The sequence below is a fragment of the Coccinella septempunctata genome, chromosome 1 (genome assembly GCF_907165205.1).
Source record: "Coccinella septempunctata chromosome 1, icCocSept1.1, whole genome shotgun sequence".
NCBI lineage: Eukaryota > Metazoa > Arthropoda > Insecta > Coleoptera > Coccinellidae > Coccinella > Coccinella septempunctata.
This window is the reverse complement of record NC_058189.1, coordinates 49,907,357-49,928,563: the sequence shown is the minus strand read 5'-3', so window position 1 is coordinate 49,928,563 and position 21,207 is coordinate 49,907,357. Positions and strand designations below refer to the sequence as shown.

Below are 21,207 nucleotides of genomic sequence, written 5' to 3'. Positions count from 1 at the left end.
TTGTTTTTCATTTTCTAATGATTTCCACTCGAAACTTTCCACAATCCTTCGGTGAAAGGAAATTGAATTCAAAAGCCCTTCCCCATATTTTGTTCTACTTTGTAGAAAAAGAAGTTTCACATGTCATTTTTCAAAATTAATCAAAAGGATCTTCATTTAAAATGTCTGTTTCAGAATGGTTCTGCTCAATCATACTTTTATTCAAATGGGTACCTTATTTTTGTATTCAATCTTTTCATTTTCCTGAAAATTTTGAGTATTTCTGATCTGACATAACAGATCAGAACGCATAAACTTGAAACTTAAGAAATAGAACAAGCAAGTTTCAAATAAACCTATACGGACGTAGACTTTTATGTAACAGATATTTTGCCTAAAACAAATCATACATTCCGAAACCCCTATGTTTGACAAACGTGAATTATTATGATGAAGTCTGTATATGCAAACAAAAGTAGGTTTCTAGAAAACTTCGATGAAAAGGAATTGACTACTATTTTTCGTTTGCAATTATTCTTATAAAGCTCAAAATCTGAAAAACATAGTAAAAAAAATAACAATGAATTTACACGTACCTACACTGAGAAAAATCTTGAGGTTACAATGTGAAATTACCCACATATTAGCTGGACAGGTTACAGTTACACAGCTGGATTATTTTTTTCACAACTAATATCTGGATGTTTCTACAAGAGTGTTGCGGAATTTCATGAAAAATGTAAAACTATCATGTATATTTATAGTGAATATGAAATTTACCGAAAATTTGTGTTAATTCTCTGTGATATCACAAGGGTTGTAATATTCACCTGAAAAATTACAACTGCAATGCAATATTACAATAAATTTGCGAATTTCAACATGAAACGGTAATTTCACAACATTATTGTGATCTAAATTTTTGTGAATCACAATATTTTTGTGAATTATCACATGAAAATGTGATTTCACAACTTTATTTCACAAAGTTATTGTGATTTGAGAATTTTTCTTGTGAATTTGCGAAGAAAAAAATGTTGTGTTGTAGAATTACAATGCAGAACCCTTTTAATTGCAAAATTCCTTCACAAATGTGCTTATACAATGTGTTATTAAGGCGGTTGTGAAATTACCACGAAAAAATATAATTGTACATGATATCGCGGCACAATTTCCTTCAAGGATCGAACACTTTTTATTTACATGTCTACGGCAAGAGAAAAATCTTACGCGAAATTTTTGAAATTTGTTATGGTCAAAATATTTCTCTCGAATATGAAAACAGAATTAAAAAAAATCAATCGGTTTCCATTAGAGCGTTCCAAAGATGCCGCTTGAAATGTAATAAACAACTGATGATCTCACGAAGGCCAAAATTGTGCTGTTCTTTTTCCGATCCACGCAGAGTCTGATCTGAAGTTGACTTTTCAGAAGCTCATCTAGTGGCAGCTCCAGGAGCTTTCGGGTGTAGATCGGTGAAGGAAAGACGAATTTTTTTGTTGTTATAACTATTCTGTGCATGCCTAGGAGTGTGTGTACAGGATTTTTTTATTGCTTCCTCAACTCCTCATTTTGGACTGCTGCCTTATATTGATCTGTGTCCACACACCCCAATGCCTGTACCTCTTTCTAATTTTGATCCATCAGTACAACATAGAGTCCATACAGATGACTTTTTGTCCAATTTATTCATCACATTGAGGCAGTCCACAATGACGTTTTTTGTAGAAATTTTTTTCTCGACTTGTTCTTTATATGAATACATTTCTGAAGATATAAATAAAATATATTTTATTCTATTCTTTGTATAATTCATATAGGAGATTATAGGTTCCTGCATTCCTCCTCAACCATAATCGAAAAACAAATTCTGTCACTTGGTCAGAAAATATTTTGAGTAGGTACCTACTGCTGAAAAAACTCGTAAGTCTGGGTATTTCTGTAAAATATCTATTTTAAAAATGTGTTAAACACATTCATAGCTTGAACGTAATATTACAATATGATTGCAAATATCAAGTCATTTTCCACCTATGCGGTACGTGACGTCGCTCGGCTGGATCCGAATTCACAGCTTCAATGGAATTTCATAATGCAATTGTAAAATCACAACTTTTATCTGCTTCTAGATTCATTCCGTGGCCAATCAAAACGTTTTCTGCAACTGGCACCTGCTCGTTGCCCAATCCCATATCCTATCGTAAATACTCACTAACTTACCCCATAACCCAATTCATTCTGGAATGATCCACCGTGTCTTCAAGCAAGAACTCTGAAGTGCGAAGAGTGATACATGGTTCAGTTTTTTGTTTAATATGATTTAGTTCTTTCAAGTTCCAAGTATTTGTGCCTTCCAAGTTCCTTGAAAGTTTCAAGTGTGTGACAAAAGAAATATATACTGGTAAGTAGATACTTCACATTTTTTGAAAGCGATGTTTATTTTTTCGATTTGTGGTTTTCCTTTGGCAGATACTAATGAAAAAAATTGAACACCGCATGCATACAACAAATATTCTGTATCGAAATATTGCTTATTGGATTCCTACTTATTTCATTTTTTTTTCAGGAATAAACCACCGATACGAATTCTTTATGGAAAAACGATATGTGTTTGCAACCTATGTATTCAGGGAGGCCCTCAATTTAATCTATGGAGATGTTCCAAAGGATGCATTTCAACATTAATCCGGATTCTGGAAGTAAGTCAAGCACGAGGAAATCAAGTTTTATAAAAAACAAATTCATAAATTTATCTATTCCAGAAGTTTGTGTCTTTTTCGTTGAAAGAAGACTAGGTATACTTTGTTTTTGAATTTTAATTTTATACTCTTATGATATGAACCGCTAACTAAGCGCATATCAATATTTTCAGAAGCTGATATTTCATAGTTGAATGCTTCACAATTATGTTGATTTTTTTATATTTTGAAAAAATGTTTATCATTTTAGATGATATTCGTGGTTGTTGTTTTTGTTTGATGTAATGTTTCATACTGTTTTTTATATTGAAGATTATATTAATTTCATGTTGTGGTTGTTTTTTAACTGATATAATGTTTCAAATTTTTTGTTTTCCATATTGATGACTATATTTTATGATGTAGTTGTTATTTTTAATTAATTTAATGTTTTTTTTTTCCATATTGAAGTGTATATTCTAGGCAGTGATTGTGCCAAATTCAGTTGAATTTTTGAAATTAACAATTAAGTTCTGTACAACTACTTTGATCAATAACAAAATAAAGACAATTATCCAGTACTTTTCATGGTTATTTCACGAAGTAATTTTAAAAGGGTGTGGGGTATTTCTACAATGAATTCTGGAATTTTAACAAATACTTGAAATTCACAATTAAATTCTGTGAATCTGCTCTGTTTATTCACAACATTATAGTATTTTACGGTCTAATTGATGCTGAATTTCACGACGTATTTTCGCGAGAACGAGAGGTGATTCCACAATGAATCCTGTAATTTCACAAAATTTTCTAATTTTACAATTTATTTCTGTAATAATCCTTTGCGAATTCACAGAATAAATGTAATTTTACAGTTGATACCATAAAATTCTATTGTGATTTCACAATGAGTATTCACAGGTTTAGTTTCTAGAAAAATCATTAGAAAAAATTTCATGTGAAATCACAACTAACTTGTGATTTATATTTTCTGTGATTTTACAAGGTTTTCGTTTCAGAATATTCCTTGTGAAATTCCAGTGATTATCGTTGGTCACAAATAACCCAAGATTTTCACTGTAATTTCACTATTTCGTTCTCTCAGTGTACAGTTGATAGAGAATTTTATACATATTCCATGATGATTTATGGAAATCTACCAAATGTCAATTGGTTTCGGCTTCTCGAAATGAATCTAATTATTCAATATTCAAGGAAGCTCTCAACGTTAATGCATTTATTCTCCATATTTCCTCACAGGAAATTTGATTATTATCTACGTCACATCCTAAGCTAAGAACATTAAATCGTCACAATCATGAAGGCTAGATAGACAGTTTCCTCATTGGTATCACAAATTCTCCTTTATGTTCCGAGGACGAAGATTTAAACCATATATTATCTTTAGTTGTAGCAAAACCCCCTCCTCGGGGAACAAAAACGTCTATGATATTTTGGTAGAACACGATTAAAAGCATACTGATATAAAACACGTATTGTGAATATTTGTGTGTGGCTGAAGAACTAGATTCAGTGCCAATTGTGGTAAAAAAAATTTTTTACACGCATTTTCAGAAATTATCTTGCCGAGAATTCTCTTTTATGTCTTCTATCAAAGATAAACAGATGCCTGGAGTGTTGATTTGAGGTAGAAGAAAGTCGGTCGGAGCCATATCAGAGAAATGCGGTGTTTGTTTGATGGTTACATCAGATTCTTTGAGTTTTGGGCCTTAAATTTGTTCACAGAGATTGGATTGCATTGTGAGATGATTCTTTATAATGGTGAAAAATCCACAAGTTTTCTTTCCACAAATATGATTTTTTCACGCCATGAAACTTAGGTGAACGATAAAGGAAATTAATTTAGATACGCATGCTGATATAATCAATTCGTTCCATTCTCGTCGAGGTAGGAGTTGTGTTGCTCTGACGAAGCCCCATGAAACCGAAACCATGGCCAGCTTCTACTTTTTCTCGCAGGCATGCAATTTCTATTGATACTTTGCATTATGGTAGTTTTCTTGTTCAATTTAAATCGTAATATATATTTGTTGACTTTATTTCAACAGGTGTTATGTATCCAAATTTATTTCGTTCACTAGGAGTAATAATTTTATAGCCATACAATTCGAAAATTAATTATTGCGTTATTATCGGGTATTTTGTTTGTTTCTCTATCATGCATGGTTTGATCTCTACAATCTTTCTTGCAGAGCGATGCTCATAGCAATTTTTTCGTGACAGTCGCCATATGCAGGGTGTCCCGGATAAGATGAGAAACATTTTAAAGTGTAATAGAGAATACCTAGAACATCACGAAAAAACCCCATATGAAATATTTAGGAGTTCTAGACTCTGATTAACAGGGTGTTTTTCAAATTTGAATGGGAATCAGAACCACATTATCTTCTGAATAGATTTATCCAAAATTTGAAATGAAAATTGCTTCTATGAGGTTCCAGAACAATGCAATCAGATATCATTCGTTTTGCAGGACCGTATCATATAAATTTGGAAATTTCTTAAGAGTTCGCGAAATCACTCTGTACAATGAATTTCATGGTTTCTTCGATAGCTGCGTCTTTTATTCAATTCACCAAATAATAGTGCATGGCACCATCCAGGTTGCCGAGGACTGATTTTTTTCCCTTGATAGTGACAATAATTTTTTTTCTCTCGTGTCGATATTTAACATCCTTTTCATCTCATAACGAAATTAATTTTGAATCTTTTTGAATTAAATCAATGAGGGTTACCGCGTGTGAATTCGCCGCTAGATGCTCTAGTGTAGCGTGAGGTCCACATCATAGACTCAACTATATGATTAATCATAAGTTTATGGTCGCCATATATCTACAATACTTTTATTGATATTACGTGTTTTATGCTATAAAAGAAGTGAAGCCAAATCATTGTCCAGAAAGGGACTTACTCACATGCGCAAATTAAAAATACAAAAATAACGAACAAGATATTGATTAGTAATAACCAAATATTTCTATAATCAACTTCTCCAATATTATGATCTGTGTAATGACAAGTCCCCGTCATCGTAGACAAACAAATCTTGCATTAGTTTGTCTCATAGACCTATAAAACACATGGACGCGCCCTTTCAGTGAGTTTCAATAGCCACGAGTGCGGCCAACATGAGATGGAGCTAGTATGGGCAATATGGTATTAATTTCCTGAAAATTTTGAGTATTTCTGATCTGACATAACAGATCAGAACGCATAAAAAATATTGACATAAGAAATAGAACAAGCAAGTTTCAAATAAACCTATACGGACGTAGACTTTTATGTAACAGATATTTTGCCTAGAACAAATCATACATTCCAAAACCCCTATGTTTGACAAACGTGAATTATTATGATGAAGTCTGTATATGCAAACAATAGTAGGTTTCTAGAAAACTTCGATGAAAAGGAATTGACTACTATTTTTCGTTTGCAATTATTCTCATAAAGCTCAAAATCTGAAAAACATAGTAAAAAAAATAACAATGAATTTACACGTACCTACAGTTGATAGAGAATTTTATACATATTCCATGATGATTTATGGAAATCTACCAAATGTCAATTGGTTTCGGCTTCTCGAAATGAATCTAATTATTCAATATTCAAGGAAGCTCTCAACGTTAATGCATTTATTCTCCATATTTCCTCACAGGAAATTTGATTATTATCTACGTCACATCCTAAGCTAAGAACATTAAATCGTCACAATCATGAAGGCTAGATAGACAGTTTCCTCATTGGTATCACAAATTCTCCTTTATGTTCCGAGGACGAAGATTTAAACCATATATTATCTTTAGTTGTAGCTAAGATGTCTAAAACACTGGTGTGTGCACTTGCCACTTTTTGCAAGCATCAACATTTCAGAAAATCGGGGATATGGGATCAGTTTCGTGGCGGCGCCACCATGTCATTTGCTTCGTTCTATCCTTGTTCTATCAAAGGAAGTCCAATGATACTCTCTCGTTTTATTTTGTTTTGCGTTGATATCGAATGTCGATCAACGTCCAACGAGTACAAAATATGAACTTGAACTGGTGCATTTTGTCAGCTGTTAAGGAATATTTGTGCTTCACAGTTCAATTTTCGTTGTAAAAACAAATTTCAACACTATCGAATAAGGGTTCGAATGAGGATTTACTGTTCTTCAAGATAATTTCCGTTTGACAACTTGAATTCGTGAGGGGATAATTCAATATGATTTTAATAAAACACAGTTAATTGGTCAAATATGCAATATATTCAGTTGACGGAAAGGAAATTTTCACTATATCTACTCAGGAAGAATATTTGAAGTAACAGACTCGAATAGATTTATGTATTTCTGATTCTCAATACATGCTCACAATTCACATTACATATTTCCAATACAGTTTCTTTGAAATATTGCTGAAGTTTCCATAAAACTTAGCTATATCGGTCCCGAATGTTCGTTCATCTGATTTGGTTCTGCTTCAAATTCCAACAACACCGAATTCTTAGCTGTAGCTCTTGATTGTCCATATGGAAAACTGAACTTACTGAACGACATGTTGAATAAATTAATGTTCTACACCCCTTTCTCGAAACTAATACATTTTCACACACCAATAATCGCTTATAAATACAACATGTTCGTACGTCGTAGGAAATTATTTTCAAATATCAAATGACAATGCTCTGTCAAATTCTAAACAGCGCTACCTACAGTGGAAAAAACGAAACTGATCCCATATCCCCACGAAATTAAAAACAAAATCGAATCAGTGAATACACCAGAGTTTTAGACATCTTAGTTGTAGCAAAACCCCCTCCTCGGGGAACAAAAACGTCTATGATATTTTGGTAGAACACGATTAAAAGCATACTGATATAAAACACGTATTGTGAATATTTGTGTGTGGCTGAAGAACTAGATTCAGTGCCAATTGTGGTAAAAAAAATTTTTTACACGCATTTTCAGAAATTATCTTGCCGAGAATTCTCTTTTATGTCTTCTATCAAAGATAAACAGATGCCTCGAGTGTTGATTTGAGGTAGAAGAAAGTCGGTCGGAGCCATATCAGAGAAATGCGGTGTTTGTTTGATGGTTACATCAGATTCTTTGAGTTTTGGGCCTTAAATTTGTTCACAGAGATTGGATTGCATTGTGAGATGATTCTTTATAATGGTGAAAAATCCACAAGTTTTCTTTCCACAAATATGATTTTTTCACGCCATGAAACTTAGGTGAACGATAAAGGAAATTAATTTAGATACGCATGCTGATATAATCAATTCGTTCCATTCTCGTCGAGGTAGGAGTTGTGTTGCTCTGACGAAGCCCCATGAAACCGAAACCATGGCCAGCTTCTACTTTTTCTCGCAGGCATGCAATTTCTATTGATACTTTGCATTATGGTAGTTTTCTTGTTCAATTTAAATCGTAATATATATTTGTTGACTTTATTTCAACAGGTGTTATGTATCCAAATTTATTTCGTTTACTAGGAGTAATAATTTTTATATACCTTCTGGCAAGAATTTCGAGTGCACAATACTATCACGTTCTTTCGGTTATAGTTGAACGTAAAATTTTTAGCGAAAATAAATCTTTTTCAAATGGATATACCATAATGCTTGGGACGCAATCGATTCATCAGTCTACTATTCCCTACTGGGATAATAATAATCAGCACTGTGCTAGAAGTTACGTGAAAATACAGTTAGAACGTTATAAAATCCATTTAAATTCTATGCTTAAACTTGCACAGAAAGTTATATGACCCCAAAAATAGAAAGCAATAAAATGAAAATAATGCTCTCCCTGGCCAGTTTTTAGTATTTATACTAGAGATGTAGGAAACCATTGGAATTTCCATTAAGTTTTGTTACTTTCTATCTCATATTCCCAATGTTGAATGATAAATTATAGCTCCCAGTCAGATATATAGATATCTTTTTTATCTGGAACGAAAATCTTGTAATTTATTGATTGTAAATGCGGGCAAAGTGAGGATAATACTGAAAATATAGACCGGGTGCTATTACGACTCGTATATCTTCGATTAGCTCAAATGTACTGAAAGTTTTCTTCCATCCCCATAATCCATTAAATATGCTCGTATTTCATTTCACCCTTTTTTCAATAGCTTTTTATTCATGTCGATTTGAACATACACCAAATGACAATAAATATTTTCTTATTTAAAGCGATTACTATGATCAACCCATTTTACTATGGGTTTTCTATTTGGAGTTCCATACACTCAATAAAAATATTATGTATACTTCATTCAACTTTATTTTAGCAGTCGGTTGGCCATGGAAATTTGACACATTTCACTCTGTATAGTACGAAAATGTGGGGTTATGAAGCTTGTCAAAACATTTTTGGGTTTTAAATCAACGCTATGTTGCCCATTCTACGTAAAAGTTTCTGTTATTACGTATTTTATCACAATGTCGAATATCTGACGAACATAATTGAAGTTTATACAAACTCATTGAAGGCATACCAAATCCAGTTATTTGCATGGAAAATACAAGAGATCAGTATAATATCATAATATGCACTAGCTTGAGGAGAGTTAATGTTCGTTATCTTCTTTGGCTTACATCATTTGTAGATTTCAAAAATATTAACCCGAAGATGAAATGCATATGATGCAGTGGTTGGCAATGGGTATCTCCCGAAGGAATTAACAAATAATTGCAAGAATGTTAAATTTTTCAATGAAAATCATCTTGCATCAATATAAGTAAAAGGAGTTGAAGGAAGTTTCAAGTTAAGATGCAACTTCACCGTTGAACAAAAATTTCACATGAATAAACAGTAACAGGGCAACTTGCACGTATTTGTGGCTATTCATCTTAATACATTGATGTAATTATAATATTTAGGTATTTATTAGTACCTTAAGACATTTACATTGTATAGGACAAGTCAAATGAAAAACAGAAAAATCCATTTTAGGGAACTCATTCTCCGATGACATTTATCAAAAATCCTGTAGTTAACTTTTCGCATTAATTCACTCAAACATAAAATTCTGAAATGCCACCACTTTTTTGGGTCTCCCAATAGAAGGAAATTCTTTGTCATACTCTTCATTCACAATCTTTCTCATTGTGAAAATATTCAGCTGAAATATAAGTCGTTTAGATTCAGATGAAACATTATATAAATTCTCTTACCTTGAATATATTCGCTACCGTCTGACGTATTGTGGATTTTAGAATATAACTATTTGAATGAGCGGACCTGAATTCTAAATAGCACTTCCTGAAACCCTGTCTCTTTTATCAATCACTTTCGGCATTTTCGAATTTTCGTAATGAAAATTGATATTAGTTTTGGCTAAGATGTCTAAAAGTTGTGGCAACGGCGTTATGACATTAACGACATTTCATGAGTGCCAACCTAACTTCGTTCTAGTTACAAAAACTTGAGAAAATTATTTCATGGCCAACCGACTGCTAAAATAAATTTGAATGAAGTATAGAAGAATAATGGAAAACAGTGGTGATGAAAAGTCGTTAGATTATAATAGTTGAGGTTTACGGCCGGTATCATAATCAAATTCCTTTGAGCTTGAAGCTAAAGTGTCAGTTTTGGTAGGACTAGAGGAAGTTTCAAAATTAAAGGAACATAAAGTTGTATAATGAAACTGGTCGTTAGAGTGGTAACAAATTGGCGAATGCGTAGTAATTTCGAAATATGTAATATTTTTTGAACTCTCATTATTACTCTCTCAGTCTCAGTCATAAAAAAATATTTCATCCAAGACTAAATAAAGGTAGTTTCATCACTTTGATTCTACAGAATTTTTATAATGTTGATGTAATCGTCTCTTATCAGGAACTATTCGCTAGATCAGCTAGATAATGCTCACAGAAACTTTTGAAACAATATTCTAGAGTCAATTACTAACTAGTTTTCAACTTTCAGTGTTTCTTCAAATTATTTTTCTCGGAGGCAATCATCAGTGAATTACTTCAGTTCCTTGATGGGTTTATGAGTTTGAACAAGCACAAATGCTGCTGAGTTCAAGTTTACATCAGTGCTTTCCTAATTGTTTTCTTCAATCTTGTGAGCTATTTGAGCACAACTTGGGCAAAAGTTCTTGGAGCGTCTTCTGACACATTTTTCATGCTTCAGCATGCCTGTTTTCATCAGCAATCCCAAAATTTTGGAATTTTCGATATTTGATAGCTATCAATAACTCGTTATTGAAACCTCAAAATAAATCAGTAGACATTTGATTGGTTTACACAGCACGCTAAGGATTAAAGTTAAAATGATATGGATGTTAACATAACCTCAAAAAATGTTCCCCTCGAATGAAAAATGTGCAGAAAAATCTCAAACTCTGGCTTCTATTCAACGCGCTGACATTGAATGGATAACTTACTACAGGAATGAATTATTCGCACCGCCTGATCAATGGCCAGGCGTGTTAAAGATTCTATCAGACATTGCGGTATTTCATCACAATAACTCATTCTCGGGGTTCTTTTTTGTCACTTAGTATATTAGTCGGTTGCCCCGATTTAGTGACACAGTTCCACTACGTATCATCGGAAATGCCAGCCCCAGTTTCGATTCCGCTTCTTCCAGATGAACACCTTCTATTATATGTTAGAATTTCCAGTAATTGAAAGAGTTTTGACAGTAGGGAAGGTTTTTCATAATAGTAGGTGGATCCCAGTATTTCGAGAATTTCAATAACAATATTCACTTGGTAATTTCTAATGTTTTCGTAAGGATTCTGTGTTTATGTGTACGTATAGTGTTTATATGCGTACTATGTGATGTTTGTGTGTGTCTTTGTTAGTGTATGTAGATTCGGAAGTTTCCCACAGCTCCTATTGGAAACTGACTTTTCTATGCAGCTCCTACTGCTCCATTGTAAGAATTTTTCAATTATTTGTATCCTAGTGGAAGTTTTTATCGAAAAAAGGATTTCGATAAATATGCAAAAATATTTCAAAATTTTTTCTTTCAAAATATAAAAAGTTGATATCCTCGTTTATGGTATTTTGAAAATTGGTATTTTTTCACCGATGCTACTTATTTGGAAAGTTTCGAAGAGGCCTTTTGCGTTATAGCCTACAGTTTTTCGTGAAAAAAAATTCATTTGAATTTCGCATCTTCATAAAAATTAATCTTTCGATTTGTTGAATATGAAAACTGAAAACCATTTTCATAGAGAAAAACATTTGCCAATATTGTAGTGAGCCTATACTTATTGTCCATAATAATCAAAAAAATTATGTATATTAATATACACTCACTACAATCAGGTCGATTCTGTTCGCATCTTGTTATAACATTGCTAAATCTACAACATTGTTATAATTATAAAATATAGCAATATGACTGAGCAAACGAATATTCTGTTTCACCGTTTTACGCAAGATTGGTTATGAGTTTTGGCCATAGCAATATTGTTGAAAAATAATCGAATGTTTGAGCTGACAACACTGTTTTGAAGGGTGAGATTCTCATTTCATAGAAAAGAACATGTAATTCTATAACTTTTCTATGGAAAAGAAGAATAAGTTGTGTTACTTGTGTTTAATCAAAGAGTATCATCAATTGATACTCTTCGGTTTAATGTTTTATTCGGTATTTGGATTGCGAGTTTTTGGTTGAACTGTGCATCATGTCTGAAAATAAGCAAACAACAAAAAATCAGATGGAATTGATTTCATAATCAATCTCCTAGAAATTCTCTATGGATTTTCACCCACTTGTAGGTAAAAAGGAACTGTATTTTTACTGGTCGGTTCCTCTACCAATCTATTCAAATCTTCTCTCCTTATTCAAACGAAACAGTTCCAGAAACTTTTCATCAGGCAATTCAAATGAATTACTGGTGTCCCTAATATATCGAAATCGTAGTCTCATATTTTCACTATAAATGAAAAGTTCAAGTGAAGGTTTCCAAAAAGTTACTAACACGAAGCATGTTTATAATAACTTGCCTATTTTCTAAATTTCTAACGCTTGGAAGAAATGTAAAAACAAGAGATTCACTGCCATTTCCAACTTTTTTATGAAATAGCAAGTACTTAAATGATATTGCTGATATAGCAAACTGAAATAACAAGATCTTCTAGAAATTGACAGATCATATTGCTCAAAATCAATGATAAGAATACCAGTTTTTCAAACTTTGCTGTGATAGCAATATCTTTTCTATAACCATATTACTATTTCCAAACAGAATCGACCTGAATATTGGCAAATATTTTTCTCTATGAAAATGCTTTTTCCGATGTAATTTCCTTGAATTAGTCATATCAAACTGAAAAAAATTACTTCTGAAAATTCCACATAGTGCTGTGTCAATTCAGGCTTTCAGTATGCAATTTAGTTTTTTTTTTTTCATTTGAATTTCTTTTTAATTTAATTGTGTACCAAGGTGTCTTGGAAACTAAAAGAGGTGAAGCAGAACGCATGCAACAACGTTTTCGAACTATTCTTCCAGGAAAAACGGAATGGTAAGAATCTGGGCCTCCAGTGATCCTTGGTTTTCGAGATATAGGCGAAAATTCTAAGGATTTTTTCTTATCTGAAGCACCATCCTCAAGCATTTTTTTGTGAATAAACTGATGGAATTTCGAACAAATTTTTTCCGGATTCAAAATAATGCATCTGTTCAAAATTGTAAAATTGCAGTAATATGAATAGTGGCAACAGAAAAAACTTCATAGCTTTCCAAGAACATCAATAAACCCGATCAATCTGACAACTTCAGGTAAACATATTTTATCTTGCAAACGGTTGATGATCTACATACGGAGCCTTGAACCAAAATAGTGAAATTGAATTTTTTCGTCGATATGTGAACTAAAAATAGGGGGTGCAGTATAAAATAATACAATTGTTTGTGTTGGCTATTACGAATTTTTGTGACAATTGCAATCGAACAATTCGATAGCCATACAATTCGAAAATTAATTATTGCGTTATTATCGGGTATTTTGTTTGTTCTCTATCATGCATGGTTTGATCTCTACAATCTTTCTTGCAGAGCGATGCTCATAGCAATTTTTTCGTGACAGTCTCCATATGCAGGGTGTCCCGGATAAGATGAGAAACATTTTAAAGTGTAATAGAGAATACCTAGAAGATCACGAAAAAACCCCATATGAAATATTTAGGAGTTCTAGACTCTGATTAACAGGGTGTTTTTCAAATTTGAATGGGAATCAGAACCACATTATCTTCTGAATAGATTTATCCAAAATTTGAAATGAAAATTGCTTCTATGAGGTTCCAGAACAATGCAATCAGATATCATTCGTTTTGCAGGACCGTATCATATAAATTTGGAAAGTTCTTAAGAGTTCGCGAAATCACTCTGTACAATGAATTTCATGGTTTCTTCGATAGCTGCGTAAACTGTAAGATTCTTTTATTCAATTCACCAAATAATAGTGCATGGCACCATCCAGGTTGCCGAGGACTGATTTTTTTCCCTTGATAGTGACAAAAAATTTTTTTCTCTCGTGTCGATATTTAACATCCTTTTCATCTCATAACGAAATTAATTTTGAATCTTTTTGAATTAAATCAATGAGGGTTACCGCATGTGAATTCGCCGCTAGATGCTCTAGTGTAGCGTGGGACCACATCATAGACTCAACTATATGATTAATCATAAGTTTATGGTCTCCATATATCTATAATACTTTTATTGATATTACGTGTTTTATGCTATAAAAGAAGTGAAGCCAAATCATTGTCAGAAAGGGACTTACTCACATGCGCAAATTAAAAATACAAAAATAACGAACAAGATATTGATTAGTAACCAAATATTTCTATATTCAATTTCTCCAATATTATGATCTGTGAAATGACAAGTCCCCGTCATCGTAGACAAACAAATCTTGCACATAGACAACTTATAGATGGGAAACTCTCCCTCTAATGTTTGGGTTTAATACGCCCCCTGGTGGGTGTTGAAAGAGTTATTTGTAAAAATGCTGCCAACTGGCGGTGATAAATGGTACTAATTGGCGCGAAAATTTAAAATAGCCTCACCTTTCTGATTCTTTCAATTTATTTCCTATTTTGAATTCTAAATCACTCACTCAAAATATGATAATATGATCTTATCGAATTTTTTTCGAATGATATATTATCATAATAGTGAGTATGAGTTGTTGGACATGTAAAGGCACTAAGAAAAACAAAAATTGAAAAAACCAAACATTATATTTTCTATTCTGATAAGTCAGTCTTTTCAGTAAAATTTTTTCGTGAATGTTCATCATCACCCTTTTCTTGACTGCTCCTCGTCTCAATAAGTGGATGGAATTTGAACAGCCAGCAGGTTCCCCTATCATCAGATCATTGTTGCCTTCATGGATCTCTGGAACATTCGTACATTCTTGCATTTCCAGAACATCATCACTTTCATCTGAAAATTTATTAATTTATTACTTGAAATGAATAGTTAACGAAACAGTTATGTAATAACCAATTCGGTTACCACAAATCCATGTCATATCAATTCATTCAACTCACCAGGAAGAAACCAGGACGGGTCCTTTTCGGCCCTCTGTTTTGTGATTTTTTGGAAAATGTCTATCACAAACAAGATATGTTTTCCGTATCTGTTGTGGTGTTTTATTTTTTAGGATAGAATTATTCACTTTTTCCACCCAAAGTTTGAAGAGAGTAGGATATTTTTCTGGATTCAGAAACCGATGACGCTTGCATGTCCTATCCTCACAATTTGGAACACAACACTTAGGTTTCAACCTCATATTTCTTTCCATGTTGAAATTTAGAATATTTCAATATTCGCTCACCCGGCTAACCAAAAACTCAATGTTACCCCTGTGACAGTTCAACAGTGAAAGACAGAGCATAGACAACTTAAGTTGTCTATGAGACAGAGGAAATGGAAATCACAGAACACACCCACTTGACTTACTTTATGATGGAAATCGTAACGAAAGACCGAAAACCACGATGCGAGCGCTGTCTGGTGGGTGTTGATGAAATTAAAATCACCTCCAAACGTTTAGTAGGAGAGTTTCCCATCTATAAGTTGTCTATGATCTTGCATTAGTTTGTCTATGTTCAGGACCTCACTCTACAAAGGCGCCAACTGGTGAGCAAAAAAACGGTAGCCCTCATTGAATATACATTATTGAATGCTAATTTCAGTTTTTATTTGATCGAATACATCAGTTTTCTTAAGCGTAACTCAAGGAATGGTCTTTAACAATAATTTATATTTAAGTCTTTTGATTAGTAAGAATAAACTTGTGATGAATAAGAAATGGGTAGTATAAAACAAAAACTAAGCGGCTCTCATTTTCTGTTCGAAATGAAGGCATTCCAATATAAAGGAGCTGATAAATGTTTTCAGATGTAGGCCTTCATTTCGAACAGACAATGAGAGCCGCTTAGTTTTTGTTCTATTTAATCTATTTCTTATCACTTTATAGTTTATTTTTGCTGATTAAATGACTCGAAAATAAATTGTTGACCCATTTTTGAGTTACGCCTCAGAAAACTGATCTATTCGATCAAATGACTGAAATTAATATTCAATAATATATATTCAATTGATTAAATGCATAAATATTCAAAATTCATATTATTATGAGATGAATAGGATGTTGAATATCGACACGAGAGGAAGAAAATTATTGTCACTATCAAGGGAAAAAAATCAGTCCTCGGCAACCTGGATGGTGCCATGCACTATTATTTGGTGAATTGAATAAAAGAATCTTACAGTTTACGCAGCTATCGAAGTACTCATGAAATTCATAGTACAGGGTGGGCAAATTTCGATGTTTTAGCACTACAGCTTTCAAACCAGAGGAGATAGACAAAATCTGTTACCCCATTCTCGTTCTTTTTCTGAGAAACTAACAAGAGTAGTAGTCATTTTTGGCCACCTTCTTTTGTTTTCGAGTTATAAGCGAAAATTGGAAAAATGGCGATTTCGAAATAAATTTATATCTCCGCTAATACTGATGATACAGCTCTGACATGAAAACATTATACAGGCACTTTTTTACTTAGAATCCAGTTGCGTGCTCGTCCTTTTAGCAGGATTTTTAATTTCGAAGCTATGACCCAAAGTTATGTTTTTTTAAATAGGAACACTAGATTTCTGTGCAATTTTTTTAAAGCTTAATTTTTACTGCGTCCAAAAATATATAACATCATATGGTTTCTATCGATATAAATAATAGAAAATGGTCAAAAACTTATTTTATCAATATTTCTATGGTTTCTACTTTTGATGAGAATTCGCGAATCCAATTACCGTTGAGGGCGCTGCGAAATGAAAACAAACTTTGACGTTTGTCAGTACTCTTTTCGAGATTTGTACGGCCTAACAGAGTTTTTCTAGAAAATCAAGATATTTATCGGAAGTGAATTGATTGATTTAGTTTCGTGAAAGAAAGATCAACATTCTTTGGAAATATTTCATTTGAAAAGGATGAATTGTGGAATAAAATCGAGCGATGATATTGTTGATCCACTGTACCTAGACACAAAATACTATTATTTCACAGATTCTTTCTTGAATTAAACCTACCTAATAAAGTTGAGGCAGCATATGCTGAGTTTGTGAAGTTTCTATTTAAAGTATTTCAATTTCATGTAACGATATAGATATTCCTCATACTGAAATCTCAGGAGACATAAAAAATGATTCAGCTCATGGAACAAGTTCTAGAGATGAGAAAAAGCATTCATTTGGAAGTATGAAAATTATGAAATTGTATTTCTCAATCGTCAATTGAATTTAGCAGAAAACTCTCGCAAAGAAAAATCGTTTAACCTAACTCCTGCCAGTTGAAAGTACTGGTATAAATACTTTTTCCAATATTTTTTCGGAATCAATATTTCTATTCAGAAACCTAGACAATAATCCCAATATAACTTCTCCAAATAATAATTATAATACTTTGTTGGACAACGTGAGATAAAAAAAAACATAAGGAGCTAAACTTGTTTTGACTTTGCAGTACTGACAAAGTAGTTTCGTAATTGAGTCGGCAGAGGGCGTCTAGATTTTTGGATTCGCCAATAGAAAAATGTAGCATCCTATGATTGCCACACTCTCCTTCTATTAGTTCTTTCATTTCTATGCTTCTTACTCAATTTCTCCAAAATTCAAATTTTGTGTAAATTGGTAAAAAGCATAGAAAGAATCACATTGCCGGAAGGAGACTGCTCTTGTTATGGGAAGTTCTATTTTTCTGTGTTCGTCAAAAGTTGAAACCATAGAAATATTGAGAAAATAGGTATTTGACCATTTTCTATTGTTTATATTGATACAAACCATATGATGTTATATATTTTTAAAATCAGTGAAAATTAAGCTTTAAAAAAATTGCATAGAAATCTAGTGTCCCATTTAAAAAACATAACTTTGGGTCATAGCTTCGTAATTAAGAATCCTGCTTAAAAGGCAAGAACGCCACTGGATTCTACTTAAAAAAGTGCCTGTATAATGTTTTCATTTCAGAGCTCTATCATCAGTATTAGCGGAGATATAAATTTATTTCGAAATCGCCATTTTTCCAATTTTCGCTTATAACTCGAAAACAAAAGAAGGTGGCCAAAAATGACTACTACTCTTGTTAGTTTCTCCGAAAAAGAGAACGAGAATGGCGTATCAGATTTTGTCTATCTCCACTGGTTTGAAAGCTGTAGTGCTTGGATTGGATTGGAATAACACTAAAATTTTAATGACGGAGCCAGACCATTATTTTATTGGATCAAGATAATAATTTGGCAAATTGTTCGGTAGGAATAGATCATATTTGGATCAATTTACCGAAGAAGGAACTGTCATCTGGTAATTTCAAAATTAAATGAATCAACGTTTCTATGCAGTCTCTGTTTCTATGTATTGAAAATTAATGTCAAACAAAAGATACAATTTAGAAGATTTTCGAAAATTGATTTTCGTCTGATGAAAGAGTCTGATATAGACTCCGAAACGTTACAATATAAAATTATAATTTCAACGTTCTTTATTTTCAGTTCATTGTCAGGCAACAATTTTTTCTAGTTGATTTGCTTCTGACAAATTAGTGCAAGAATATACGCAGGAGCTAATCGTTTATTTCCTTTTTTAATTGATTTTGTTCCAGAGATTGGGAGTGAAAACCCTAAAAAGTTTCAGGAAATGCAGAATCCTCCCAGAATAATCTTCAATTCATTTCACTATAATACAAAGTAGAATTGAAGGAGGGAAAATGAAACGCACTACTCAAAATTCAAATGGAAATACCATTTAATGGATCTGAAAACACGACAGGGACTGGCGCAGAAATATTCTGTGCTGGTTCCAAATGGTCAGAAATGAGTCATGTCATTCCTACATCAAAGCAATGTGCTCTCATGTCATCACATTAATATGGGCAAAAATAGGAAACAAGGTCGGACAAGAGGCCAACACACTTGCCAGAAAAGATACCTAAACCAACTCCTTTCATTGACCTGGGATCTTTTCGTGGTATAGGAAAATATACCTAAAGGAAAGAGTTTTAGGAGAAGAAAAAACTGAAAGAGTAATATTCTGGCAGAATCATATGTGATTGGATAATTCTTGAATTTCACTTTTTTCACTAAGAAGTATCTGGATCAAGAATATGCTACACCATCTTACTGAAGGGCAAGCTGTAGACGACGTCGAGAGCAACTCTAATGGTCTGTAAAATACAGCTTAAAGTCGCAAAGCAATGTAACCCCCTTACGATCTACTCTTCCACCTGTACACCACAAAAAATCCACGAAGCACTTCAAAGATGGAAATCATATTACGAGGCGTCGTGGAGTGAAAGGATTACCCCACCAAAAACATCAAAACCGTTTAGGATCCTATTAGAAGAATTTCGAATAATGCATAACATATATCCGCCAACATATATAAAATATTCACCTCGTCCCTTTTTTATCGGATACAATCCTGCAAAAATTTTTACCCAACATCGTTCGTCAAAATTCAATCTGTCATCTCCCATAAAGAAAAGCGGAACTGGAAAATGAACGTTGGTATGCAACGATCGGAACAATTTCCCGTTGCGGCTACGGCAAGCTGGAATTTAATCAGTGATTAAGGTTTCGTTTCTGGTGCCACACCTCCACCGGCTTCGCTAAGTCTTATCGAAGCCAATAAATAAAGCAGGATATAGATGTTTCTACCCTTATAATCCATAACACTCTATTCGGATCCGAAATAGATATCAACTAAATTTAATTAACAATAAATACTTTATGGAATAGTCGCGACAAAAATGTTATACTACATAAATCATATCATTGAAATACGATATATTTCCATCCATAATTGAATTTTCATCAGGATTCGTGGAGCTAACTGAATCTGCAGGAGATGGGGGTGTCTACAAGGTATATTTGAAGTCAACTCTTCAAATACTCCATTCACTTTTATTTTACCACTCGGTTGGCCATGGAAATTTGACACATTTCACTTTGTATAGTACGAAAATGTGAGGTTATGAAGCGTGTCAAAACATTTTTGGGTTTTAAATCAACGCTATGTTGCCCGTTCTATGTAAAAGTTTCTGTTATTACGTATTTTATCACAATGTCGAATCTCTTCGGAAAATGTGTGACGAACATAATTGAAGTTTATACAAACTGATTGAAGGCATACCAAATTCAGTTATTCGCATGGAAAATACAAGAGATCAGTATAATATCATAATATGCACTAGCTTGAGGAGAGTTTATGTTCGTTATCTTCTTTGGCTAAAGTTTGAATACGTTACATCAGTTGTATATATTGGGTAAAATATTAACCCGAAGATTAAATGCATATGATGCAGTGGTTGGGAATGGGTATCGCCCGAAGGAATTAACAAATAATTACAAGAATGTTAAATAATTCTTCAACAAAAATCAGCTTGCATCATATAAGTAAAATAAATAAGGAAGTTTTAAGTCAAGATGAACTCCACCTTTAAACAAAAATTTCACATGAATAAACAATAAACAGGACACTATCGCGTATTTGTGGCTATTCATCTTAATACATTGATATAATAAAAATAATTTATTGGTACCTTAAGACTTTTACAATGTATGGGATAAGTCAAATGAAAAATAGAAAAATCAATTTTCGGGAACTTATCTACGATGATATTCATCGAAAATCCTGTAGTAAACTTATTTATTGATCATAATTCACAGACATTAATTCCACTTTTCAGTAAACTTTTTGCATTAATTCAGTCAAACATAAAATTCTCAAATGCCACCACTTTTTTGGGTCTCCCAATAGAAGGAAATTCTTTGTTATCCTCTTCATTCACAGTCTTTCTGCTTGTGGAAATATTCAGCTGAAATATAAGTCGTTTAGATTCAGATGAAACATTATATACATTCTCTTACATTGAATATGTTCGCTTCCGTCTGACGTATTGTGGATTTTAGAATATCAGGGTATAACTATTTGAATGAGCGGACCTGAATTCTAAATAGCACTTCCTGAAACCCTGTCTCTTTTTTCAATAATTTTCGGCATTTTCGTAGAAAAAATTG

The 21,207-nt window shown here is 32.9% G+C and overlaps 1 protein-coding gene and 1 long non-coding RNA gene across 7 annotated transcripts in view; one reads left to right on the top strand and one right to left on the bottom strand.

Annotated features, from left to right (window-relative positions):
- The window catches only part of LOC123316835 (glutamate receptor ionotropic, kainate 2), a 145,884-nt gene that overhangs the window by 15,518 nt on the left and 109,159 nt on the right, over positions 1-21,207 (top strand). The window lies entirely within an intron of this gene.
- Positions 14,853-15,715, bottom strand: LOC123316868. The gene is made up of 2 exons (XR_006538109.1): positions 15,184-15,715; positions 14,853-15,076 (listed from the first exon to the last, which is right to left on the bottom strand). It is a non-coding gene; the product is annotated as an uncharacterized LOC123316868 (long non-coding RNA).